At 55.1% G+C, this 10,267-nt stretch overlaps 1 protein-coding gene across 3 annotated transcripts in view; it reads left to right on the top strand.

The window, feature by feature from the left end:
* Positions 1-3,474: 3,474 nt before the first annotated feature.
* Positions 3,475-10,267, top strand: part of PDPK1 (3-phosphoinositide dependent protein kinase 1) — an 86,271-nt gene continuing 79,478 nt past the window's right edge. The window contains exons 1-2 of one of the 3 annotated variants that reach the window (XM_040459347.1): positions 3,475-3,740; positions 4,103-5,556. The gene's annotated coding sequence lies outside the window, so the exon portion shown is untranslated. Of the gene's footprint in view, positions 5,557-10,267 lie in introns of all 3 variants that reach the window. The other 2 variants (XM_040459346.1, XM_040459345.1) reach the window with 2 other exon arrangements.

Here is a 10,267-nt window from a genome sequence, read left to right as displayed (position 1 = left end):
CTTGTCTCGTGTCTGAGTTTTGCTTCAAGGCAGAGCGCCGTCCCCTCGGTGGCTCTCTGGGTGGGGTGGGGAGGAGAGCGGCTGGATTCTAGCTGATCCCAGCCTTGGGGGGCCCCAGTGAAGGTGACAGGGCCCCTCTCTGTTGGACAGTCGAGTCTGAGGCCTGCAGCCTCACACGCAGTTGTGCTGGTTGGAAATGAAGGGCGGGAGGGGAAAGTCCTGGGTCGTAGGTTAGAAAGCAGACAGGAACGGGCTTGGGGACGGTGAGTGTGGAGGGCTCCAGAAATTTACATGTCGGGGGACAGAGGAGAAGGGTATTCTTGGGATTTTTAAATTTTATTTTGAAGGAGAGGAGGGGCAGAGAGAGAGAATCCTAAGCAGGTTCTGCACTGTCAGTGAAAGGCCCGACTTGGTGGTCGATCCCAGCAAATTGTGAAACTGTGAGCTGAGCCGAAATCGAGTCGGACCCTTAACCGACTGAGCCACCCAGGCGCCCCAGTGCTTTCTGGGATTTTAAGTGGGAGAATTGATTGTGGAGACAATTAGGAGCTGGGGCTGGGAGGACTTGGATGTGGGAGGGGCCTCGGGTGGGACGTGCAGGGCATTTGGAGGCCAGGCCGGCTGTGTGAGGATGGCCCACGGGCTCCCCTCTGCCCCTTTAGAGTTGGGCCAGTGAAGCAGAGGCCAAGGCCATGGTGCTGGGCCTGAGCACACTGCGAGCTGTTTCTCCTTGGCCTTCAAGAGGACTCCAGGTTGCCTGGCTCTGAGTGTAGGAAGCAGTGGCCGAGGGGCCCAGAGGTGACCCTGGCCACCGCTCCTTGCCCAGCACGCAGCCCTATTTCTTTGAGCCCTCGGGGTAATCAAGGCTCGGCTTCCTTTGGGGCCTTTTCTGAACATCCCCTTCTCCCCATCCGACTCCCAGGTGGGCCCGGGGATCCCACGTGCCCCCTGGGTTGCGCCGCTGTGGGTGACCCTGCCTGGTGCTGGTGGGCAGCTCGGGGATCACCAGTGTCTGGAGCCCTGCAACTATTTGCCCGTCAGTGTCATCCCGCGGACGTCCATGTCCCCCAGGCCCGGCAGCAGTGCCCCCACGCTGGGAGCAGGGGCTGATAGGGCCGCTTTGAGGCAAGTGGGCTTTGGGGAGCCCTGCAGGTCACGAGGGCAGCCGCGATGTGGCAATCAGACATCCAGGGTTGGCGTAGCCCCAGCGCTGGGATCGATTTTGTCCCAGTTTGTGTGCTGGGGTGGGCCGCGCCTTCCCCCTTTTGAATGGGTGAAGTTCTTGGAATAGGAGGTCAAAGGCAAATGTCCCAGGTCACCTGTGGCTTGGCAACCATCCCTTTTGCCTCTGCCACAGAGCCCACTGCAGAAAGCGTGTCCAGGCCCAAAGTGACAAAAACAGCCTCTGGCCCCAGCCGTGTGCCAGGCTGAGTGAACAGTCTGGGAAGAGCCAACACCGTAAGGCAGGGCTCAGGAAAGGCCTGGGACAGCAGCCACCTCTCGGTGTACCAAGGGGCTGGGTCTCTGGCCACATGCCTGTGGGCAGCAGGGACATCACAGACCTAACAGGTGACTGACCAGCTCCTGCATCATGCCAGCGCCCGCCGGCTGCACCAGTGATCCAGGGGCAGGGCGGGTCTCCCCGAGCTCACCCTGGTGGGAGGGAGCAGGCGGTGCTCCCAGATATGTTAGAGGCTGAGCAGTGGGCACTTGCCTTATTTGGTGCTAGGTTTTATTCCACGTGCATTGCCAGTGTTAACCCGTTCTCTGCCAGACATCCAGAGGAGTCCTCCCCATTCTCGGACGGGGAAAGTGGGGCTCCCAGTTCGAGAGCTGGTGAGTGCCGCAGCGAGGACTTGGCCTGGCCTGCTCAGCTCGGGGGGCCTCACTTAAACCTGTCAGCACGCTGACTCTTGGCTGGAGCATCCGGGAAGGACTAACTGCGCTACTGGTCCGCAAGGGTGACACCAGGGATGGCAGGGGCCGGTGCTGGTTGGCACGTGCACCCAGGCCAGGGGAACCGCCCCACAGAGATCCAGTGGCAGAGGCTTAGTGCGTTGGGTGGGACAGTCGGCCACCCTCGCCAGAAAGGGGTGTGGTCATCACCACCGTGGCCTCCAAAACGTCTTCGTCGCCCGTCAGAGCAGCTCTGTTCCCACTAGATTACTAATCCTTGTTACCCCTCCTCCAGCCCTGGCGCCCACCATGCCACTTTGGAGTCTGAGGCTGCTGGGTTTTGAACAGAAGATATGCTGCCATTTTAAGTAAGACCCCCAGCAGGAAGGCCCTGAGGGACTGGCTCTAGGGTGGCAAAGGGGCTGGAGACAAGTGAAGTGGAAACGTGCTTGTTCTAGTGTGGGTGTAGACCCGGATGCTGGGGGGGGGGGGGGTGACTTTCATTGAGGTGGGGTCCTTGGAGAGGTGACCTGGCGCGCCATCCGTACCTCCTTCGTGGCTTGCTTTGTGTTGTACGTGAGTGGGAGGAACAGAGGGCCCAGTGGTGGCGAGACCCGATGCAGGGGCGGGTGCGTCGTGAGTCCGCGGAGTGGGGCGAGGGCCGCCTGGCGGCCGCACCTGAACACTACAGAGGCGTCCACTTGAGGGTCCTGGACTGCTCAGAGTGCATACAGGTTCGAGTCCAGGCGCCGAGGCGTCCCTTCCGAAGCTTCGGTCTCCGTAGGCTCCGAGCGCAGGGTCCCAGCGCTGATTCGTGCAGAGGATCTGGGTGGTCCAGACCGGAGAAGCGGCTTAAGGGTGGGGAGAAACCGCGCCCGAACAGGGGCTGGCCGCGAACGGCAGAGCGTGCGCAGTGAGTCCGGTCCGACCCGCTCCGCCGCGGGGCGGCCTGCGGCCCAGGAGCCGGGTCTACGCGGACCTACTGCTCCTGTAAGAGGTGCGGCGCACAGGGCTGGGGGACGGGGGGGAAATCTCACTTGCTTGTGGGAGGGGCTCCTCCCTGGGGGGCGGGCTCTGAAGTGTCAGAAGGGGCGGGCCTCTGCCGGGGCCAATCAGGATTGCTCTGCGGAGGGAAGAGTCGCGGCAAAGCAGCCGGGACGCGCGTCGCTCGCTGACCCAGTACCGGTTAAAGGGCCGACCCGGAGCCGAGAGCCCCGGACTGCGCGGCACGGGGCGGGGGGGCGGGGGTGCCGGGGGCCAGGGCCCCCCGCGCCCCCGCGAGCCGCGGACCCCACTGCGCCCCAAGCTGCCCGGCTACCTCTTCGCACACCTTCCGGCCTCGCCGCTCTCCTTCTTTCTCCTTCCAGTCGCGCCCATGTGCATCCCTCTTGCCCCACGGCTCCTCTCCGCCCCCCTCTGCGCCCCTTCTCTCCCCGCCCTCGTGGGCGTTGGGGAGTTGGGGGCAGGCTCCACTGCCTGTCCCGGCTTCGCCCCAGCTCGGAGCCTGCTCCGGGTCGCGGGGGGCGGGGCGGGTGGTACGGGAGGAGGTGTGGCACCAGGAGGGTGAATGGGGGTCGGCTCTGCTTAGACCCTGGGACCTCCTCCGTGTGCCCCTGTCGTCCGCAGGCAGCTCCGGGGTGGGGGGCAGCCCCGTGCCCTGAGCGGTGGCCCTCTCTGAGCCTTGCCTGCCTCCCAGTCTCCCACCATGAAGAGCTTGGTGTGATCCTTCCAACGTGATCCTGTTCCTGTCCCTACGTTTGTGTCTTGATTTGTCTTATGAACTGGAATTGTACTTTTGATACTGTTCTGCTCTTCAGTATTTTCTAGTGAAGCAGCATGAAATGGTAAGCTCCCTGGGTGGGGACACATCGAAACGTGTCACTCTTTTAGCAAGGTGCTCCGTGTTCTCCAAGATGGATGCTTCGTAACGTTAAGCAGATCCCACCACGGACCAGTGGGGCTCCTCCCCCAGCACCCCAACCGCCCTGAGGAGGAGGGACCGCGGAGTGACGCGCAAGGAATTCTGGGGGCCCAGATGCACAAGTGCATTTAGAAGGCAGAAGCGCACCCTGTGTAGGCACTCCTTTTGTCCCCGTGGGTTCCCGGTTTCTGTGTGGCCACAGGAGGGCCTCCTGTGTTAGTTTTCTTTCCCTGTAACAAATTACCACAAATTAGAGGTTCAAAAGAACACACCTTTATTTTGCAGCTCTGGAGGTTGGGGTCAGGAATAGGTCTTGCGGGCCAAAATCAAAGTGGTGGCAGAGTCTGCTTGTCCCTGGAGGTTCTGGGGGAATCTTCTATGTCCAGCTCCCGGATGCCGTCTACACTGGTTGTCTCGTGGCATCCCGCCTTTGCAAAGCCGGTGCGGGCCAGTTGTGTTTTCCGTGTTGTCTCCCCTGAACTTGGACTCCTTTTCTTCCATCTTTTAAGGACCCTTGTGATTATATTGGGCCGAGCTGGGTAATCTGGGATAATCTTCCTCTTTTAAGGTCAGCTTATTGGCAGGCATAACTCTCCCTGTGTAATACAACATATTCACAGGTTGGGTGAACAAGACGTGGACGTTTTCGGAGGGGCCGTTAGTCTGTCCAACGTTCCTTCCAGAGAGAAGAGCCTCGGCCAGGCCTCCGTACTGCCTGGGTCTGAAGGAGATACTACATTCCTATCATCAGTGCATGAAAGTGCTCATTTCCCGATGTGCTTAACACCAGACGGGTTCCGTCTTTGGGATCTGGCCAGTTTTGGGAGTCCGCCCATTTTACAGCTGGGGAAGTTGAGACTTAGGGAAAGAAGGTTACTTGCCTGAGATTTGACACAACTTTTTGTTTCCTGTCTCTAGGGCTAGTTAAAATATGTTACCCACGGAGCACAATTTATACAGGAAGACATTTTTCCCAGGTGGCTGGGAAATTGTTGGCGTTGGCACCTTTGGTCCGTCCACGTGCAGCTGGATGCCTCTTGGGAGCTTAAGTATGGTGACCAGGCACTCAGCGAGCAGAGGCAGGAAACCACATTCTCATCTTTGAAGAGTCTCCTTGTTTTCCTAACTGGATGTGTGTTCATTGATTTCCCTGCCTGCCTCGAAACCTCCAGGGGTGCAGGCCTGGCGTGCCTTTCTTCTCTTGGCTCTCCCCATGTCTCCGTACGTCCCGGAAGAATTGGAATCCTGGCTCTGCCCTCAGCTAGCTATGGTGCCCGGCCTTGAAAATGGTCCCCGGCGATCCTACTTCCGGGGATCCACACCCTAGCAGAGTTCCCCCCCCCCACCATGTGGTGCTGGGCGCCTTTGTGTGACCAGTAGAGTGTAGGAGAAGTGAGGTAGATCCCTTTGGCAATTGGGGTGTAAAAGTCATTGTGGATTCTATGCTGGTGCGCTCTCTTTCTCTGGAATCATTCACTCTGGGGAAAGCCGGCTACCATAGCATAGGGATACTCAGGCAAGCTCTGTGGAGGGGCCACCATGGTGAGACACTGAGGCCTCCACCAATATCTGAGTGAATGGGCCACCTTGGAAGTGGTCCCGCCTGTCCTCGTCAAGCCTCCAGATGACTCAGCCTTTGCTGATGTCTCGACTGCACATTCCTGAGAGACCCTGAGCCAGAACCACCCGGCCAAGCTGCTCCTGGCTTCCCGACCCACAGAAACCGTGAGATCATAAAGGTTTGTCGTTTCGTGTCTCTGAGCTTCGGGATAATTTGTTACATAGGGCTAGGTAACTAATACACGAGCTGTGTGGCAAGTGCCACAGCCTCTGGACCAGGGTTTTCTCCCTTGTGCCATGACGGTTTGAGGAATGAGCGAGAGATGGGTGGAATACCGTGGACCATGGGGGGCACAGGGCCCGGTTTGCAGTGGGGGCTCCCCCGGCCCCAGGCCATGTACATAAGGCAGCTTTCTAGCCCCTCCCAGGATGGTATGGGCATCCCCCGTTCCTCCTTGTGTGGAACATGACCTCACGATGTCAAGCCAGGCCTTGCATTCTTGGCCTCGGGTCACCCCTCCACCAGGGACAGAGGCATTGGGCAGGGTAGGGAGAGAGGAGAGCCATGGGCTGTCCCTCTCCTTCCTCCAGCCGGGGTGCCAGTGAACTGTGTAGTGCCAGGTGAGTCCATCCCCCCTGCTGCCCACTGTCCCGGGACGGGCAGCCACACCTGACCCACAGGGGGGGTGCCCTGCCTCTCCCTGGGTAGAGAGGGGTGGCCTGGCCTGGCCTTGGCTTGCACACTGGCTGCCATTGAGGCCCCACGAGAACTAAGCACTGTCCTTGGTTCCTCTTTCGACTGCTCCTCCCTGCCCTGCCCCTGCAGCCCGCTCCCCTGCTTTCCCCTCTCCTCTCACCCCTTCCCCTGAGGCCAGCAGGGGTGCCTACTGCACCTGCTGCTCTGGTGGGCTCTGGCCTTCTCCGTGTACTTTTCCCTCAAGGTTTTCCCCCTCCCCGTCTCTCTTTGAATTGCTTTGGTGTGAGCGACTAACTAAAAAAAAAAGGTTGAAGACCTTGGTCCCTATTCTGTGACTTGCTTCTCTGCCTTTGGGCTCTCGCTTAGACCTTCCCTCTTTTCTTTTCCGTAGCTGCATCAAATTCTCCAGGATGAATATCCCATAATGTGTTTTACCATTCTCTTGTTGATGAATGTTCTGGTTATTTTTTCTTTTCTTTCCTTTTTTTTTTTTCTTTTTGTTAAAGCTCTGCTGTTATAAACATCCTTGCACAGTTTTACAGTCATGAGTGAGAGCTGCTTACAATTTCCAGGGAGAAGATACATCCATTTTATTAATTTTTATTTGCATCAGTGTTGAAGAGACCAGATAGTTCCTTTTGGTTTTTTTTTTAATGTTTATTTACTTTTGAGAGAGAGAGAGAGAGAGAGAGAGAGAGAGAGAGAGAGAGAATGTGCACATGGCGGGGAGAGGTGCAAGGAGGGGGGGATGGGGAGAGACGGGGGGGGGATGGAGAGATTGGGAGAGAATCCCAAGCATCAGGCTCCATGTCTGGCACAGAGCCTGACTCGGGGCTCTATCCCACAACCCTGAGATCATGACCTGAGCCTAAATCAAGAGTCAGACGCTCAACTGACCAAGCCACCCAGGTTCCCCAAGAGGCCAGAGAATTCTAAACAGACTTGTAATAATAGCAGCCCCTGCCTCACCTCACCTCTCCTAACTCACATCCTGCTTACTACTCTTTAAATGTTCTTCCTGATGTTTATGTCCGTTGTTTTGTACTTTGTCTTTTTTTTTTTTTTTTAAGTTTATTTATTCTGAGAGAGATAGAGAGAGTGAGAGCGCGGGCACACCAGTGGGGAAGGGGTAGAGAGAGGGAGATAGAATCCCAAGCAGGCTCTGTGCTGTCAGAGCAGAGCCCGATGCTGGGCTTGAACTCATGAACCGTGAGATCATGATCTGAGCTGAAATCAAAAGTTGGACGCTCAACCGACTGAGCCATCCAGGCACCCCTGTACTTTATGTATTGACTCCTCACGTACAGTCACTGTCTATTGCCTTTCTGTTACAAGGGATGAGGATTCAGCTCTCTCAGGCCCCCGTTCCTCTCTGGGTGCCTCCGAGGTAGAGGATGGTAACTGCCGGTTGAAGCAGTGCGTCTGTACTGTGACTGTAAATGTGCTTCCTCCCTGCTCTTATCCTGGGGTTTCTCATTAGTCTTTTAAAATTGCACCCCATCCCCAGGCACTCCTGAGTCCCCACTGGTTTTCTTTCTCCCCTATGGCACTTCCTATCTTCTAATATGTCATAAGACTTGCTTATTTGATGGTCTCTCCCACCCTGCCCTTCCTCCCCGCCCCCCCCAGTCCCCAGTGGCATCCGACTCTCACAAGAGCAGAGATTTTTGTGTTTTAATCACTGGTGAATTGTCAATGTCTAGCACTGCTTGGGATGGAGGGGAGACTCAGTGCTTACTTGCTGGATGGACAGATCCTGGGACTTCCATTCACCACCCTCCTGTGTGTTTTGTTTTTTTTCCTGTTTCCTGATCTCGCGTCTTCTTGGTTTACCGCGTCATTTGGTGGAGTACATCAGTCGGTAACTTTCTGGGAAAGATCGCTCTTGATGTGTATTCTTTAGACTCTAAAGCTCTGTATTTATTTACAATTGCATTTAGTGTACAGTCTGGCAAATTTCACATGTGAGATGGTAATAAATACTGAGTATCTCATAGGATTGTGATGAGAATTTAGTAACATACGTCTAATGGTCAGCGTTCTCTGAGGATAAGTTATTATTACTTTGTGAGGACTCAAATAAATACAAAAGAAGGGTTTGTTGGGAGGCAGCTGAGTGCAGTGGCCAAGAGCAAGGTGGTGGTGCTGGTCAGCACTGGTTTGGAGTTCTGTGCTCTGTGACCTGGTAGCTCTATGGCTGAGAGTAGGCAAGGCACCGAAGCTTCAGTTTCCCCAAGTACAAGATAGAAATGGTCATAGTACCTACTGCTCATGGAGCTGTTGTGGGTAAAATCAGATATGCTGATTTTTATAGGTAGTAAGGGTTATGATGCAGAATGTTTCCAGTGTTCTCAAGTATCGAATGTGGCTTGCTTTGGTGGCAAGAGCTGGTACCTACTTTGACCTTGTCTTTGTGTTCACTGAGGGTTAGTGTCTGGAGTGGGGTAAACAATTGGCAGTTTGCAGCATGTATCAAAAGTCGTGAGAGGAATCCCTGTACTTTGACCCAGCAATTCCTTCTGCTAAGAATTTATCCGAAGGAAATAAAGCTGTGCTTGAATTTAAGCGCAGAGCTTTGTCTACGAGGAAGACGTCTGGGAACCACTTCGGTGTCAGGAGGGAACTTGATCAATACATGGGTCTATAAACTCTAGGCTTCCTCCAGTGGAGTCCTCTGCAGTCCTTAGAAGTGGGCAAGATGGCAGTCAGGTGCGGGAGAGCTGTACAGGATACGAAATGAAGACAGTGTTAAGTGAAAAAAGTATCAAACCTGCATAAGCCCTTTTGGGGAGTAGGAGTTACATTTACTTTTTTACTGTTCTTTAAGGTGCAGAACACTCAAAGTTTGGACAAGTAGAGGCTGGACGGTCTAACGCAGAGTCTCTGGCATATGGATATCAAGATCCAGGCTGTGGCTCTACAAGACCTAGGGCCAGTTACAGAACTCAGAATGCCTCAGCTTCCTCATCTGAAAAGTGGGGCAGTATAGCAAGGATACTTGTTCAGAGATTAGGCATGAAAATTCTTTACTAAGAGTAAGTGCTGGCTCAACGTTAGCAGCTATCACTGCTATTCAAGAATTAATTCTCGTTAGTGGGATTATGGATTAATTTATCTAATTAGTCTCTGTACTGTCTAAATTGTTGTTAAAAAATAAACGTATTTCTTTTGGGAGTAGAAGGTTATTTTTATTTATTTATTGTAATTAAACATTTTTTTTTTAATGTTTATATTTGAGAGCGAGCGAGAGCGAGCAAGCAGGGGAGGGGCAGAGAGAGGAAGAGATCTTGCGTGAATCTCAAGCAGGCTTGGAGCTGTCAGGGATGCTGGGCTCAGGTCCACGAACTGTTGAGATGACCTGAGCTGAAGTCAGAGCCCAACCGACTGAGCCCAGGCGCCCCAGAAAAGGTTACTTAAAAGTATGCAACCTTGAGGTGACGAAGATGATTCTGATTTTTTTTTAAGACAGCCTGGTCACAACACAACAATGTGGATGTACTTTATACCACTGAACTGTGCACACGGCATGTGTTCAAATGGTTAAGGTGTTAAATTTTATGTATATTTTACCCCAACTAAAAAAAAACCCAACAATAACACCATCATCATTAACAACTACAAAAAAATTCAACACCATCATTATCATCCACAACTACAACCCCCTCCCCCAAACCATAAGCAAAGAAGAAAGTTCTGAAGGTGTCCCTGGGACTGTCAGCAGTGATGCGATGGGACTGTTTTCTTCCAAATTTATGTTTGATTTTGCAGCCCAAATTTCCGTCTGTGAACACTTCTCAGTTTTGTAGCCAGCAAAGTTGCGTCTCTCGGTGTTTACGCAGAGCCCGGCTCCCGGTCCGAGCCACGCGTCCGAGCCCAGCCCCGCCGCTGCCTTGGGCGTGACCTTGGCCAGCTGGGTGTTGGGGGGCCCTGCGAGCCTCAGTTTCCCACTGTGGGAGCCAGGGATGACAGCTCCCCTCTCTTCCCGCGCGGCCCCGCCCCACGGCCCCCGGATTGGCTCGCGCGGGTCTCCCCCGCGTCCGAAACGGGGCCGGGCCTCTCCCGCTCGCCGGGCCCCAACCCGGAAATGCGGCTCGGAGGCGCCGGCGGGGCTGACCGAGCCGCGACGGAGCGACGGCGGGCTCGGCCAATGGGCGCGGGCGGCGGCAGCAGCGGGGCGGCGGAAGTCCCGCCCA

Source organism: Herpailurus yagouaroundi, unplaced genomic scaffold (assembly GCF_014898765.1).
Source record: "Herpailurus yagouaroundi ecotype Mexico unplaced genomic scaffold, PumYag 222, whole genome shotgun sequence".
Taxonomy (NCBI): domain Eukaryota; kingdom Metazoa; phylum Chordata; class Mammalia; order Carnivora; family Felidae; genus Herpailurus; species Herpailurus yagouaroundi.
The sequence above is the reverse complement of the archived record's forward strand: the minus strand, read 5'-3'. Positions and strand labels throughout refer to the sequence as shown.